General features: G+C 44.3%; 1 long non-coding RNA gene across 1 annotated transcript in view; it reads right to left on the minus strand.

Moving 5' to 3' along the window:
• Positions 1-1,315: 1,315 nt before the first annotated feature.
• LOC134339456 (uncharacterized) overlaps positions 1,316-17,362 on the minus strand; it is a 58,326-nt gene continuing 42,279 nt past the window's right edge. Inside the window, exons 3-4 of the long non-coding RNA XR_010016403.1 lie at positions 6,672-6,860; positions 1,316-2,707 (exon numbers count right to left, since the gene is read on the minus strand). This is a non-coding gene — a long non-coding RNA (uncharacterized LOC134339456). The remainder of the gene's footprint in view (positions 2,708-6,671; positions 6,861-17,362) is intronic.

Consider the following 17,362-nt stretch of genomic DNA (forward strand, 5'->3'; position numbering starts at 1 on the left):
TGCTGCCTGACTTACTAAACTTCTCCGGCATTTTGTGTGTGGTGCTTGAGCTTTTGTTTTTAAGCAAACTCGCCTGATTCACCATTTAGTTAGCTCACAGGTGATCTGTTCTCCAGACCTTTAACACTCTTACCATGTTGCAGGGTTCTGACACAGAAGATCAAAAATTCTCTTTCATGCACCCATTCTGCTCAGCCCACTCAGTTCCTCCAGCTGAATATCTGTTGCTTGATCTTGCAGCATCTGCAGGCTCGTATGTCTCCAAGTTCAATTGCTGGCTTACTGCCAACATCAGTGTTACTATTACAGGTCACGTAGCACTGCGAAAGGCCCTTCGAGCATCTCATCCATGCTCACTATAAGACATAGGAGCATAATTAGACCATTCGGCCCATCTAGTCTGCTCTGTCATTCCATCATGGCTGATACAATCTATGGACTCACTTTCAACTCATCTTCTTGATGTCATTTCTTTATTTATTTTTGCACAGATTATCTTCTTTTGCACAATGGTTGTTTGTCAATTTTTGTGCGTAGTTTTTCATTGATTCAATTATATTTGTTCTACTGTGAATGACTGAAAGAAAATTAATCTCAATGTAACAAGTATTTGCTTAAATAATAGTCATAGTCATAGTCATACTTTATTGATCCTGGGGGAAATTGGTTTTCATTACAGTTGCACCATAAATAATAAATAGTAATAAAACCATAAATAGTTAAATAGTAATATGTAAATTATGCCAGGAAATTATGAAATAAGTCCAGGACCAGCCTATTGGCTCAGGGTGTCTGACCCTCCAAGGGAGGGGTTGTAAAGTCAGATGGCCACAGGCAGGAATGACTTCCTATGACGGTCTGTGTTGCATCTCGGTGGAATGAGTCTCTGGCTGAATGTACTCCTGTGCCCAACCAGTATATTATGTAGTGGATGGGAGACATTGTCCAAGATGGCATGCAACTTGGATAGCATCCTCTTTTCAGACACCACCGTGAGAGAGTCCAGTTCCATCCCCACAACATCACTGGCCTTACAAATGAGTTTGTTGATTCTGTTGGTGTCTGCTACCCTCAGCCTGCTGCCCCAGCACACAACAGCGAACATGATCGCACTGGCCACCACAGACTCGTAGAACATCCTCAGCATCGTCCGGCAGATGTTAAAGGACCTCAGTCTCCTCAGGAAATAGAGACGGCTCTGACCCTTCTTGTAGACAGCCAAAATAAAAGTAAACATAAACAATTTACTTTGAACTTTGAACATTACAAATTTTATTTGCCTTTGAAATATTTTAAGATCTTGAATTACAATGAACAGACATAGTTTTGTGTGCTGGAACAGGTGAGCTTTTGGTTTCGTTTACAGTTAACTTCCTGTTATTAATTATTGCATCTGAACTGAGTGGATTTATTTTGAAACCAACTTGTTCAGCATGATCCAGAAGCAGTAATGTGTGAAGGAACTGATAACCTTTGGCTGTTGACGAGCTTGAGGTAACCATGAGTAGAATTGGATTCAGCTGAAGGAAGCTCCTCTTTGTGGCGCACTGTGTGTGAACTTCTCTCTAACATCTTACTTTCTGGTTCCAAAGCGTGGCAGTTTATTGACTAAAATGGACAACTGAGTGACTCAAGTTTCTGTGGTTGTTAAACACCAGGTTACTGCTGAAGGATATCTCAAGAAAAGCAACACAGCACAGTTAGAAAGCAGCAGCATTCTCAGGTTCAGTCCATCATAGAAAAGCACAGAACAGAAAAAGGCCCTTTGGCCCATCTAGTCTGTGCCAAACCACCTAAACTGCCTACTCCTGTCAATGTGTACCAGGTCTGATATGTTACCGTTACCTCAGTGAATCTATAACAATGATTATTATCTAACCAATTGAACCTGATGGTTAGACTCTCTATTTGGTTACCGGAAATTGAGGTATTTTTGTGGCTGCAGAACGGGTCAGCGTCTACTGGATTGTCTTCTCTCTACTACTAGCTTTCGTTACTTCCCAACTGTTCATTACATCAAAGTTCAATGTTCAATGTACATTTATTATCAAAGTATGTGTAAATTATACAACCTTGAGATTCGTCTCCTTACAGGCAGCCACAAAACAAGAAACCTGGAAAAAAAAGCTTTCGAAAAAGACCAACAAACACCGAATGCGCAGAGAAAAAAAAACACACACACACACATTGTGCAAACCGTTAAAGCAAATAACAGCACTCAGAACGAAAATGAGTCCATAGACATGAAGCTTGGAGCAGCCAGAACAGCCCTCAGCCTCAATCTCCGTCCATAACACAATGGAGCAAAACGTAATGGAGATCGCAGACACGAAGCCTGGTGCAGCCACAACAGGCCCACACACTCAGCCTCAGTGCAGCAGGGAGCAGAGCAGAGTAAACGTCGCGAACCGGTTCGACCCTCGCCTCCGGTCCCGACAGCCAGCCTTTTCAGTCCATCGGGACTGGCGTTTAAATTGTCGCTTCAATACGTGCTGGGTCTAACCGCCACGTTCCAGCCCAGACCCGAGCTTCACAAATTGGCCCAACGCTTAGATCGATTGAACCTCACTCTCGATGTAGGTGGACAGCTCCGAAACTCCTCCGCTCTGACTTTCCGCTCCGGCACCCTTTATTAGAATGTCACTAGCTCAATGATGTCTGGATCTCCTTGTGCAGAAATCAGCTTTGGCTATCGGGATCATCTTGTCTACAGAAAAAAAAAATTAATCGAAACTCCTAAATGATGATCTCAATCTCTCTCCTGGAAATGCCTGTGGACAATTACTTTAATCACTTAAATAGTATAATACAGTACTATGCAAAAGTCTTGGGCAAATACATACATACATATATATATAGCTAGGGTGCTTAAGACTTGCATCATAATGTAGTAATTTTACATATTGTACTATACTGACGCTGCAAAGAAAAAACAAATTTCATGACATGTGAGTGATGATAAACCTGATTCTGATATGGATCTTTATTGTGGACGGAGAGTGGGAAGGAAGCAGGGAGAGGGGAACAGGGGAACATCTGCAGATGCTGGAAATCCAAAGCAACACACACAAAATACTGGAGGAACTCAGCAGGCCAGGCAGCACCTATGGAAAAGAGTACAGTCGATATTTCGGGGAGAGGGGAATCATGGTTGGGAAAAAGGGAAGGGAGAGGGGAGGGAGCAAGAAGCAACAGAGGGACACTCTGTAATTTAAAGATTCAAGATTCAAAGTACATTTATTATCAAAGTACATAGTATACAAACCGCAAGTTCATCCTCCCCACAGACAGTCATGAAACAAAGAACCACCATGGAACCAACCCATTCAAAGAAAAACATATTTTTAATAATCAATAAGACAATTGTTTGGAATCAAAATATTTTGCCTGGTATCCCAGGGATGGGTGTATCTACACAACCCATCTCTGTTCTACACCCCTCCATCCTTGTCCTTTGTTCCCAACAGATTTACAAACCCACTCTCCTGCTCCACATTGACAAATACGGAATTGTGAAAAGTCTTAGGCTGCCTACTATATATATACAAAAAAATCTGCAGATGCTGGAGTCAAAGCAACACTCACAACACGCTGGAGGAACTCAGCAGGTCGGGCAGCATCCGTGGAAAAGAACAGTCAACGTTTTGGTCCGGAACCCTTCGTCAGGACTGAAGAGGGAAGGGGCAGAGGCCCTATAAAGAAGGTAGGGGGAGGGTGGGAAGAAAGCTGGTAGGTGTACCCTTCCCTCTTTAGTCCTGATGAAGGGTTCTGGCCCGAAACATCGACTGTTCTTTTCCACGGATGCTGCCCGACCTGCTGAGTTCCTCCAGCGCGTTGTGAGTGCTACTATATATATATATATATATATGTGCCCAAGACGTTTGCACGGTACTGTATAAGTATTGGAGCTGTGGCCCTGTACATTCTGTTAAAAAACTTTTCTTAAACTTCAACCCCTTTGAAATAATTTCCTTCTTACCCAAACAAACAAAAGACAGAACAGCTTATGGAATATTACAGACATTAAGGAGAGCACTAAATTATTCACAAGGTCAGATAAGGCGGCCATTTCATAGCTGAATAATTGTATAACAAGATTTTAAGTTTTTTTCCTTGCTGAAAACAGTTTCTGTTCTATTGAAGCCATTCTTTATATAGATAAGAACTGAGACACAGCCGGCTAGTTTTAGGAATTTCTTGCCTGAACAAACAAAGTACAGACAACTTCACCCAACTACCCACACATCATATGGACATTACAGTCATCAAGGACACCAATAAACTATTCTCAGGGACAGATACAGTGGGCATTTCGAGCTGAGTAGTTGTGAACATCAAACTTTACACCCACTCCGCCCCCTCCTGCCCCACACCCCTCGCGTGGCACTCCACCCTCACCATTCTCAGCACCCTTTGCTCCTGCCAGATTTACAAACTCGCTCTCTGCTGCATGTTGACAAATGCAGTATAGTGCAAACTCTAGCTATATACAAGCTGAAGACTATTGCACAGTGCTGTATACCACATAGTAAGCAGGCTTATTAATGAGTGACCGTCTGTTATTTTAATTAACGTCAGGAGGACAACAAGTCTAACAACTCTGAATGCACAGGCAGTGCTGGGATTATACCGATCCAAATGCCCTTCCAACTTGGTTGTACTTACTCGAGTCTAAGGTGCAAGCCTAAATCCCCTAATAGCATTAGTAGAAGATCTGTAAAATTTGAATAAGATGGAAAGACTCAGCAAGTCAGGCAGCAGCGGGAGGAATGAGGGAAGATGGTGTCAGCGGTTTTTGCAGGCCCGAGTGACTTCTTCCAGATTGTCTGTGAAACAGCTCCTTCTTCTCTCATGTCTTTCTTTCCTTTTCAAGGTGGTTGGCGTTCAGTCAGAGTCCGTGACCTGCAGTTCAAACTGTGGTTCTCCACGATGTGCAGCCTGGCACTTTGTAATCTCCGCATCCTCGCCGATTTCGCCGGTTAAGGTGTTGTGGGAGACGGAAACATTGAGACAGCGGTATCGTGTGCTGTTCTCAAAGAAGGCCTCTGTACTCAGGCGATCTCTCTCTGTCTTTTGAGGGATAGTGAGAGCCTGTCAGCCCCTGAATTGTGGGGCTTGGGGAAGCAACATAGATGATTGTAACACCGGAACAGCAGCTGCTGGTCTCCACCCTCGTTGCTGCAGGGGTGACTCTTCCTTCTCCCTCGATGGACGGAGAGAGCCTGTCTTGAGACACCGAAGGGCAGTGTTATGGATTGTCGTTTTTGATGGACTCTAGATCAAGCTCTCTTTGGGGGCTTTTGTTATTGCTTGCATGTTGTGTGGAGGAGGTGGGGCTGTGTCAGTGCTCTGCTGGTGCAAGTGGTGGGGGGAGGACGGGCAAATCTGCTGTTTCTGCCGGTGCATGGGGGGGAAGGAGTACTTCAGAGTTCTGATGTTTCTATCACTCTTTCTTTGGGGTTTCTTGTTTCGTGGATGTCTGTGAAGAGTAAGAATTTCAGGTATTATACTGAATACATTCTCTGATATTAAATGGAACCATTTAAACCATAAAGAGTTCTTTATCAAGAGAGTTTATATGAAGAGTTGGTATTTTGGGTTGAGACCTTTTGTCAGAACTTTCATTTGATGAAGGGGCCGAGCCCAAAACTTCAACTCTTTATTCCTCGCCATGGATGCTGCCTGACGTGCTAAGTTCCTCCAGCATTTTGCATGTGTTACTCTGGATTTCCAGCATCGGCAGAATTTCTTCGGTTCCTGTAATGAGGACCCTGTTGGGAGTGTTCAGTGTAGTGCCTGAGTTCTGAGTGCATGACTGTATGATTCGATATGGAAAATAGCCAGGGATTGTTGGAAACAAATCCTGTTGTGGTAGATGTTGTTCTTCCTTCTATCCTTGGCTCTTCCACATCTGTCCTTCCCTCAAAACTATGTAACCTTGATAGTCTCCTTCAAAACGCCACGTTCAACCAATGGTCTCTATTCATTCCCTTAAACCTATCGGTATTATGGAACTGTACTCATTCAGCCCTTCAGTCACCCCGTCTACTCCAAAAACCAGTATTTTCCATCACACACATTTGACTCCCGTGCTTGCCCCAGTGGCAAGACATTGTCACACCACACTCTCTGACCTCTATCCCTCTTCGCAATCAGTGCAACAAATTCTAAACAGCAAAGAATCTCAGAAACAAGCCACCAGCAATTTTGTCTGCTTCACGAGAATTATCCTGGATTGAAAGGGTGTGTTTTATGGCCCTGGGCCTGTACTCACTGGAGTTTAGAAGAATGAGAGGAGATCTCATTGAAACCCATCGAATATTGAAAGGCCTAGAGAGACGGGATGTGTAGAGAATGTTTTCTATGGTGCAGGAGTCACTGCCTCAGAATAGAAGGATGTCCCTTTTAAAAAGAAATGAGGAAGAATCTCTTCAGCCAAAGGGTGGTGAATATGTAGAATTCATCACTACCTCCAACTATGGAGGTCAAGTCATTGGGTATATTTAAAGCAGAGGTTTTTGATTAGTAAGGGTGTCAAAGATTACAGGGAGAAGGCAGTAGAATAGGGTTGAGAGGGAAATTACATCAGCCATGATGGAATGACGAAGCAGACTAGATAGGCCAAATAGCTGAATTCTGCTCTTCTGCTTTACGGGCCTATGTTCCATTACCTCCTCCTCTTAAATCCTGAGATCCGAGCTGGCCCTTTGCATGGAGCTTGGAATAATTTAGCATCAGGAAACTTTGAGCTGGCCCTGTCTTCCTGGCTCTTAACGGGTCACCCTTTCCACAGGTTGATCTTTGAGTTACATGAGGAGACGGCATTTTAGTTCAGACCTGTTCTGGTTACTGGGAAGGCTCTGTAAAGAAAAAAGACAAGGAAGCAATGAGTATGAGGACAGAGCTGGAAAGTGGCCCTCAGGGAGATCATCTGTAAACTTAATAAATGTTGGAGCAGGCTTGAGGGGCCCAGTGACCTACTTGTGCTCCAGTTACCTATGCTCTTATACTCTGAGGTTTGTAAGGCATTGTTCAGACCAAACTTGGAGTATCGTGAGCAGTTTTGGGCTCCTTATCTAAAAAAGAATGTGCCGGCATTGGAGAGGGTCCAGAGGAGGTTCACGAGAATGATTCTGGGAATGATAGTTTAACGTATGAGCCGTAGTTGACAGCACTGGGCCTGTAGTTACTGGAATTTGGAAGAATGAGGGGCAATCTCATTGAAACATATCGGATATTGAAATGCCAAGATTGAGCGGATATGGAGAGAATATTTCCTATAGTGGGGGAGTCTAGGCACAGCCTCAGAACACAAGGACATGGATGAGAAGGAATTGCTTTACCCAAAGGGTGGTGAATTTGTAGAACTGATTGCCACAGATGACTGTGGAGGGAAGTCATTGAGTATATTTAAAGTGGAGGTTGACAGGTTGTTGGTTTGTAAGAGTATCAAAGGTTACAGAGAGGAGGTAGGAGTATAGGGTTGAGAGGGAAAATAGATCAGCCACGACAGAAAGGTGCCAGCCGGTGGTGTAATGGCATCAGCACCGGACTTCGAGGTGAATGGCCCTGGGTCTGAATCCAGCCTGCCCCTTGCACACTTCTCATCCATACTGGGTTGAGGGTCGAGCTAGTAACTCCGCCTCGTACAAAACAGACAAATGTTAAGGAAACTGCAGAAATGTTGCTCAATGCGCCACAAGGCGTGAAGAGGAACAGCGATGACAGGAAGGTGGAGCAGACTCAATGATCAGGATCCAGCTCAAACCGTGTCATCAAGGACCATGTCGAGACAGAGTACGGAGAGGAAGTGGAGCGGCTGGTGGACTGGCGTGAGGAGCACAACCTGAGCCTGAACGTGGAGAAGACAAAGGAAATCACTGTGGACGTCAGGAAGGTGCAGACAAACCATTGCCCTCTGCAAGTACATGGCTCCTCCGTGGAGAGAGTTAAGTGCGCCAAGTCCCTGAGAGTTCACCTCACGGATGACCTCACCTGGTCCCTTAACGTTACCTCCGTGAACAAGAAGGCACAGCAGCGCCTCCACTTCCTAACGAGATTGAGGAAAGCAGCAACACCCCCCCTCCATCTTAACTGCATTTTCCAAGAGCACCATTGGGAGCATCCTGACAAGTTGCATCTCCATCTGGTATGGAAGCAGGCGAGCATCGGACCAGAAGTCCCTATAAAGGACTGTGAGAACAGCTGAAAGGATCATAGGGTCCTCCCTACCATCCACTGGGGACATTTATCAGGAGCGCTACGTACACAGGGCCCTTATTATTATCAAGGATCCCACCCATCCATCATCCTCTGACTCTCTACCATCAGGCGGGAGACTATGATGCATAAAAACAAGAATAGTCAATTTCCTCCTCCAGGTCATTAGACTTCAAAACTCCCTGCCGCATCGTATTCGAAGTGTCACTGGTTAATGTTCCATATCTTACAATATTTAATACTAATGCACTTTAGTTTGTTATGTATGTGTGATTCATCTGTAGATTTTATCCGTACCTTCATAAGTTATTGTGTGTTACGTACACTACTGTGCTTTACACCCTGCTTTGGAGAAACGTTATCTCGTTTCTATATAAATGTATATAGTTAAATGACAATAAACTTGACTTGACTTGAAAAGCCAAATAGTCTAATTCTGCTCCTATGTCTTATGGTCATATGGTCTCTTGTGTTCTCGTCCATCCCCTATACCAGCCTGATTCAGAGAATCCTCGCACTTTAACGATAAAGCAAATCACAGAACTAGTGTGAAGCAGGCAAAGAGACAACTGAATTTTTTAAGAGTCAGGACAGATTTCAGGGCCTCGCAGGGGACCCGCACGCAGCAAGTTGAACAGACCAGCATCTCTTCAGCTCTCTGAAGTTTAAACAGGCAGAGATTTAATCACAGGAAATGACAGAGGCAGATGGAGCTGAACCAGGTGCTACATTCAGAGGCCAGGACAGGCACCAGAGTTCACGATCTCATGCAGTGCAGAATTCCGACAAAGGATAGCATAGTTTAAGGATGAAGTTTTGTACTTGCGCAGTGAGGCACCAGCATATAAACAGCAGGATGACAGAATGCTGGTCTCCCCAGGAGAAAAGCTGAGCTAACTACCTCATTTATTGGCTGAGTCGGGCCCCGGGATTGGGACAGGATATCTCAACACAAAGAGGTTGATCAATTACACGCCCTAGGGTATGATTTGCATGGACTCTGGTAGAGAGGCCAGGATGCAGCATCTTTTTTTAAGATTCAACCTCTGGGTTGGGGACATCATAGGCAGCAGCCATTAATGGCACCACTGTAGTGTTGTGGTTAGTGCAATGCTATCACAGCTCGGGGGGGTCAGAGTTCAGAGTTCAATTTCGCCATCATCTATGAAGAGTCTGTATGTCCTCCCCATGAGCGCGTGGGTCTCCTCGCTCCTTCGCACTGTTCAAAGATGTATCAGTTAGTAGGTTAATTGGTCATTTCAAATTGTCCCATGATTAGGCTGTGTGGGTTCTGGCAGCAGGGCTCAAAGGGTCTATTCCGAGCTGTATCTTTAAACAAAACAAAAAATTAACTTGTTGCCCATCGCAGATATGGTCTGTGATCTGGAACAAAGCCAAACGAACTGGCATCTAGTGTCTATTCCCATCTGGGCGTGCAGGTCACTGAGGAACTGGCAACAAGACCATGGCAAACGTTGGCAATGTGTCCTTTATGGAAGGTATGCACAGAGGTGGGCGTGGAGGCATGGTCACAACTAACAGAATTTCATTTTTATATATATACTTCTTTCTGTAATGTGTAATTGTTTTGTTATTCTGTATTGCAATGTTCTGCTGCTGCAAAATAGTAAATTTCACAACATACATCAGTGATAATGGTCTTATTAAGGCTGGGGAGTGGGGCTGAGGAGGGCAGAAAAGGTTCAGCCATGACTGAATGGCAGAGCAGACTCGATGGGCCAAATGGCCTAACTCTGCTATGTCTTATGGTCCAATGCTCTTATAACAAACCAGATTCTGATTGTGAGGGAGGCAACTAGAAGCCTGAAGCTCCTACATGGGTAATCTGCAGCTGAATCTCACAGTGCTGCTGATGCCTGGCTCTGGTAACCCAGATTCAATCCTGTCCGCCGGGGCAGAGTTTGCACCTTCTCCGTGTGATCACATGCAATTCTCAATGGACTCCATTTCCCTTCCAAATCCCAAAGGCCAGTTGTTAGGTCAATTACCCACAGCACAAGTGGACGAGAGAAGGATTGGGAGGGGTGTATGGGAATGTGAAAGAGAGGGTAAGGCATACAGGGTAATAAGAGGAAGAGCAGCATTACTCCGGGTGCTAGCACGACACTGATGGGTGAAATGGTCTGTTTGTTGTGCATTAGTAAGTAAATTGAAAGTTAACATTTCAAACAAGTAACTGGTTGCTTTCTGTTGTAATTTAAAATTAATTACAGACCAGGATTCTGGTGAAGAGTTTAGTCATTATATTATCAAACAGGAAGGACAGGGAAAGGTGTTTGCATTTAAATGGTTTAATCCAGACTATCAAACCAGATTACATGTGCAAAAGGACACAGCTCCCTTTCCAAAAGTACTTCAAGATAACAGCCTCTTCTCCCAATTTGTTTCATGATTAAAGTAACTATTGGTTAGGTTGACATGGTTAGGATGAGGCTGCATTGTGACGACCCACATCAGGTTGAGCCTTGGTGCCTGAAGCTAATCAAAATTGAAAAATATACATGCACCGTTGATAGCTCGACCCTGTACAAAGGAATGAGTTCTGAACTTCCTGAAAGCTGTATTATAATGATCTATAAGAAATCCAAAACAATTTGCCTTTATGGAGGACGACTCTTTCTCATCCTATCTCACTAACTATCTGGTCTCATGGGGGTTATCTTTTAAATAAAATGTTTCTTCCCATGAATGCATGCCCGTCTGCCTGGAATTTATGTTAATCCAGAGATATCTTATGATCTTCTGTGTACTACTGTGTGTCATACATACAGTATAAAGGCTAAAGGTTTAATCTAAATTACAACCAAAAATAGCAGATTAGTCATCCCTCTATTTTACACTCTACTATAATTAACATTTGACGGAGATGCAAAATTACCATTCCACCCAGAGAGCTGGGGGCCAGAATTGCCCCAAGAGTGTGTGATGTTCACTTCCTGTAAAACCATTCACTGTGGACCCTTGGCCAGCCCTCTTTGTTTCAACATGAACTTAAGGTATAAAACTCAGAATGCCATTTTAAGGCCCTGGGGAATGCTACAGTGATCATTTGGGATGGATCTTAAATAGCATTTTACATTTGTTACACTGTTACAGTGTGTGGTTGCGATCACAATATCATCTTTGTGCTGGAGTCCCGCTTCCCATCGTTCTGACAGTGGAGATCACGCAAATGGCGTCTGGCAGAGGAACAGCTGGAAAGGAAGATCTGGCTCACATTCCATCATCTCCAGCTTCAGCTGTCGTTGGTTCACACATTCTCGGCTTATCACATTTTCACAGTATAATGAGCACACTCAGTCAGGCTCCGTGGCCATAAGGCATCTCATCTCAAAGAATGCAGTCATTCAAGTGCCCGCAAAATGGCCAGGACCCTAACGAGAATGGAATGTTTAGACAGAGGAGGAAATGAGCAAGTGACTGTTACTTACTATTGAGTATGTAAAAGGGCCTTTGACTACTACAATGCCAAGGTTCAGCTACTGCCGAGAGCCTGCTAACTCAGGGTGTACTGGGGTTTCACACAAACATCTGGAGTTTATCCTAGCACCAACATTACCGAGAGTACTGGTGATATCTCCGTTTCTCTCTCCACAGGAGCTGCCAGGTCTGCTGAGTATTTCCAACATGATAGACTCAGCTATCTCCAATGTGGGCACAACCTCCCCGTCACTCCCCACCACTCCCCCACCCACTAAGGACAACTTCAATGGGCACTGCCTCAAGAAAGTAGCATCCGTCATTGAGGACGCTCATGATCTGGGACATGTCCTCTTCTTATTACTGCTGTCAGGGAAGGGGGAAATAGAAGGCTGAAGACCCACAATCAATGATTCAGGAAGAGCTTTTTCCCCTCTGCCATCAGAATGGTCCATGAACACAACCTTGTAATTCCTTTTTTTTGCACTATCTATTCAAGTCAAGTTTATTGTCATTTAACTATTTACATGTATATCGTCAAACGAGACAATGTTTCTCCAGACAGGATTGTGAAGCACAGCAGTACGAACATACACAGTACTATGACACATGTCCAGTGGCTATAAAAAGTATTCACCCTCCTTGGAAGTTTTCATATCTTATTGCTTTACAACATCGGATCACAGTGAATTTAATTTGTTTTTTTTTACACTGATCAATAGAAAAGACTCCTTAGTGTCAAAGTAAAAACAAATTTCTACAAATTGGTCTAAACTAATTACAATTATTAAACGCAAAATAATTGATTGCATAATTACTCACCCCCTTCATGTCAGTATTTAATAGATGCTCTTTTGGCAGCAATTACAGCCTTGAGTCTGTGTGGATAGGTCTTTATCAGCTTTGCACATCTGGACACCACAATTTTTCCCCTTTCTTCTTTACAAAACTGCTCAAGGTCTGTCAGATTGCATGGGGATCATAAGTGAACAGACCTTCTTAAGTCCAGCCACAAATTCTCAATCGGATTGACGCCTGGACTCTGACTTGGCCACTCCAGGACATTAACTTTGTAGCTTTTAAGCCATTTCTGTGTAGCTTTAGCTTTGTACTTGGGGTCATTGTCTTGGTAGAAAACAAATCTTCTCCCAAGTCACAGTTCTCCTACGGACTGCATCAGGATTTCCTCCAGGATATCCCTGTATTTTGCTGTATTCATTTCACCCTTTACCTTAACAAGCCTTCTAGGTCCTGCTGCAGTGAAGCATCCCCACTGCATGATGCAGCCACCACCATGCTTCACGGCAGGGATGGTATGTTTTTGATGATGTCTGGTGTTTGACGTACACCACTCATAGAATTTACGCTGATGGCCAAAAAGCTCAATTTTGGTTTCATCAGACCATAGATCCTTCTTCCAGCTGACTTCAAAGCTTCCCTTATGCCTTCTGGCAAATTCTAGCCAAGATTTCATGAGTTTTTTTCAACAGTGATTTTCTCTTTGCCACTCTCCCATAAAGCTGAAACTGGTGAAGCACCTGGGCAACAGTTGTTGTATGCGCAGTCTCTCCCATCTCAGCCACTGAAGCTTGTAACTCCTCCAGAATTATCACAAGTCTCTTGGTGGCCTCCCTCACTAATCCCCTTCTTGCACGGTCACTCAGTTTTTGAGGACGGCCTGCTATTGGTAATGTATCATTTCTTAATGCATGCATTACTAATTGACAATAAAAGAGGACTACGTGTCTTCATAATCTATCTATTTACAGCTGTGTTATATTCTTTCCATTTCTTGATAATTGACTTAACTGTACTCTGAATGGAAACTTTCTTCTATCTATCTCCTGACTTATGTTTTTCAATAAACTTTTAACCAAGATTCTGACTCACCAGCTGTTGGACTTTCCAGATACGGTGTATTTTTACTACAATCAATTGAAACACCTTGACTGCACATGGGTGATTTCCATTTAACTAATTACGTGACTTCCAAAACCAATTCGCTGCAGCAGTGATGATTTGGTGTGTCATATTAAAGTGGGTAAATTCTTATGCAGTCAATTATGTTGTGTTTCATATTTGTAATTAATTTAGATCACTTTATAGAGATCTGTTTTCTCTTTGACATGAAAGAGTCTTTTTCTGTGGATCAGTGTCAAAAAAAGCCAAATTAAATCCACTGTGCTTTATTGTTGTAAAACAATGAAACATGAAAATTTCCAAGGCAGTGAATACTTTTTATAGGCACTATTAACTTAGGAAAGTAAGAATAAAATCTACAAATGAGTTACATACAAATAAACAAATTAAAGTGCATAAACTAAGTATTGTAAGGTACAAACAAATTATCCGGTGACACTGCAAATGTAATGCGGCAGAGAGTTCACAGCCTAGTGGCCTGAGCTAAGAAACTGCTTCCCAGCCTGGCTATTCTTGATTTTAAGCATCAGAGTCTCCTGTCAGATGGTAAAAAGTCAAAGAGGATGCTGGATGTGGGATCCTTGATAATAACATGGGCCCTGCATACGCAGCACTGCTGCTAAGTGTCCCCGATAGTTGGTAGGGAGACCCCTATGATCCTCTCAGCTCTTCTCACAGTCCTTGGTAGGGACTTCTGGTCCGACGCTCGGCTGCTCCCACACCAGATGGAGCTGCAGCTTGTCAGGACACTCTCAATGGTGCTCCTGTAAAATTCAGTTAAGATGGGGTGGAGGGAGAGGTGCCTTACTTACGTCAATCTCCTTAGGAATGGCTGTGCCTTCTTGATCAGGGAGGTGATATTATGGACCAGGTGAGGTCATCCGTGATGAGAACTCCCAGGAACTTGGTGCACTTAAGAGGCCATGTATTTGCAGAGGGGGATGGTTCATCTGCATCTTCCTGAAGCCAACAATGACTTCCTTGGTCTTCTCCACGTTCAGACTTTGGTTGTTCTTCTCACACCGGTCCACCAGCCACTCCACTTCCTCTCTGTACACTGACTCGTCATCGATGTTGATGACGAGCTGTGTCATCCACAAACTTGATAACACGTTTTGAGCCGACTCCTGCGACTCTCATGTGTCAGCAGTGAGCAGTGCACACAACCCTGGGGAGGCACAGTGCTCAGTGCAATGGGAGTAGAGACGTTGCCGCCTACACGGACTGACGGCCTTTCTGTTAAGAAGTGCAGGATCCAGTTACAGAGACAGGCGTTGAGACCCAGTGAGGACAGCTTTCCCACATTCAAGCATCCAGTTTAAGGCAGTCTAAGACAGTGCTTACTGCCTGTACAGTAGAGATGTATCAGATGTTGTTTTCATCTCTGTAACTGGGGTTGTCATGGAGCGAACGCGACCATTGATTACAGAGTTAAATCAACATCTGTACCAACGCCGGTGTGGAGACACTAACTGCAACACACACAAAATGCTGGAGGAACTCAGCAGGCCAGGCAGCATCTATGGAAAAGAGTAAACAACCGACTTCTCGGGCTGAGACTCTTCGTCAGGACTGGAAAGAAAGGGGGGGGGTCAGAGTAAGAAGGTGGGGGGAGAGGAGGAAGAAGTACAAGGTGGTAGGTGATAGGTGAAACTGGGAGAGGGGGAGAGGTGAAGTAAAGAGCTGCGAAGTTGATTGGTGAAAGACATAAAGGGCTGGAGGAGGGGGAATCTGATAGGAGAGGGTATAAGACCATGGAAAACAGGGAAGGGGGAGGAGCACCAGAGGAAGGTGATGAGCAGGTAAGGAGATAAGGTGAGAAAGGGAAACAGGAATGGGGAATTGTGAAGGAAAGAGACACCAACTACTGCCTTGGGCTTCCTTAAACTGGATGTTACACATTCCCCGAAGAACAGAAAATGTTAGGAATACTCAACGGGTCAGGCAGACTCTGTGGGGGGAGAAACAGGGTTAAAGCCTCACAATTCTGTTTACTTATTGACAATACAGCATGGAGTACGGCCCTTCGAGCTGTGACACCCAGCAATCCGCCAACTTAATCCTAACCTAATCCCCTCCCTTGACGTTCCCTCCCCTAATCATGTGACAATTTAGAATGGCCTTTCTGTTAAGAAGTCCAGGATACAGTACATCTACCCGGTACGTCTTTGGATTGTGGGAGGAAACTGGAACACCCGGTGAAAACTCACACGTTCCACAGGGAGGACGTACAGGGACTCCTTCCCGAGGTGGATTTGAACTCCTAACTTTGAACACCAAACGCCCCGAGCTGTCACAGCATTGCGCTAACCACTGCGCTACCACGGAGCCCAGTGTTGGCCTATGCGCAACACTATCGCTGCTGCTGGTGTTCGGATTTCACTAGGTGCTGCTGCGAGAAAGCTCTACGTTCTGAGATCAGAAAATCTTGTGGGAAGTGAGCAGGAAGTGGGGTTCAAAGTGGCAGCCGAATACTCAGCAGTATTAGATCACAGCATTTTGGAAACAGTGGGTGAGCCAGACTGACAGGTGTAATGATACATCCCCAATACCATAACCTATAAGTGTATGATCTTCCTGGAAACGGGGGTTATAGCAATCAAAAAAATCCCTGTCCCTAGCGATCACCCACCAGACTCACGTTCTAAGTGTTTGTGAAAAGGATGCACAAAGATCTTCCCACACTGTCTGCTCTCGGCATTTAAGGGCTCAGTTTCAGACATACTAAACATGTTTGGTTAGGAAGAAGAGAGTAAAGAGAAGTCAAAGTTTACTCTACAAATGTTCAGTGTGTTGCTACAAAGGCTGTCAGTGTGCTGTACCCTGGCAAAGGCTTCCAGCCTTGAACTAAATGAGAGACAAAGGAACAAAGGGAACAACTAGACTTCTTAAACCAAACCAGCCCAGATGCAGAGGCTGAAGTTCACTTAGAGGTTGCAATTGCTTTGGAAGATTTATGACAAGAAAGACCACTCAGCCAGTCAGGCAAATTCCTTCCACACCCCATAAACATTCAAACCCATCCGAGCACTTCCAACCCACTTAAACTCTGCTCTTGACATGGAACATGGACTATCTTAATTGATCGAATCACTTTATTCTGAAAGAAATTACAGGCAAAGGGATTAAAACAGATATATTATCACTGCAACACGCATAAAAGTTGCTGGTGAATGCAGCAGGCCAGACAGCATCCACAGGAAGAGGTACAGTTGATGTTTCAGGCCAAGACCCCCCCCCCACTGTCAGGACTGACGAAGGGTCTTGGCCCAAAACGTCGACTGTACCTCTTCCTGTGGGTGCTGCCTGGCCTGCTGTGTTCACCAGCAACTTTGATGTGTGTTGCTTGCAATTCCAGCATCTGCAGAATTCCTCGTGTTTGCGTTTTTATATTATCACTGCAATCTCTCTCTCTCTCTCTCTCTCATGTCTAGCAGGAAGGTGTGGTGTATGTTTGAAAATTTCCAGCTTCTTTAATCTGTCCATCATGGAGAATTCAAGTCGTTACTTGTCCAAATCTAACAGCATTAGTAACTTTACTCAGTGTCACTGGAGCTGTGCACTGTCATATCACCAGGTGTCCAAGAAAGCAGAAGCTGTCAGAGTGCCTGGCATTTTTTGTTCCAGTGTACCTTGTGTTTCTTGGAATTTCCATATCATTCTGGGAAAGTTTTTAAGCAGAAACATCCTCCCCTGCCTCTGATTCTCTCACTCTGGCCTCTTGCACATTCCAGACATTTTCACCACTCACAATGTGACACTGAGTATCTCAGATTTTCCT

The sequence above is a fragment of the Mobula hypostoma genome, chromosome 29 (assembly GCF_963921235.1).
Source record: "Mobula hypostoma chromosome 29, sMobHyp1.1, whole genome shotgun sequence".
NCBI lineage: Eukaryota > Metazoa > Chordata > Chondrichthyes > Myliobatiformes > Myliobatidae > Mobula > Mobula hypostoma.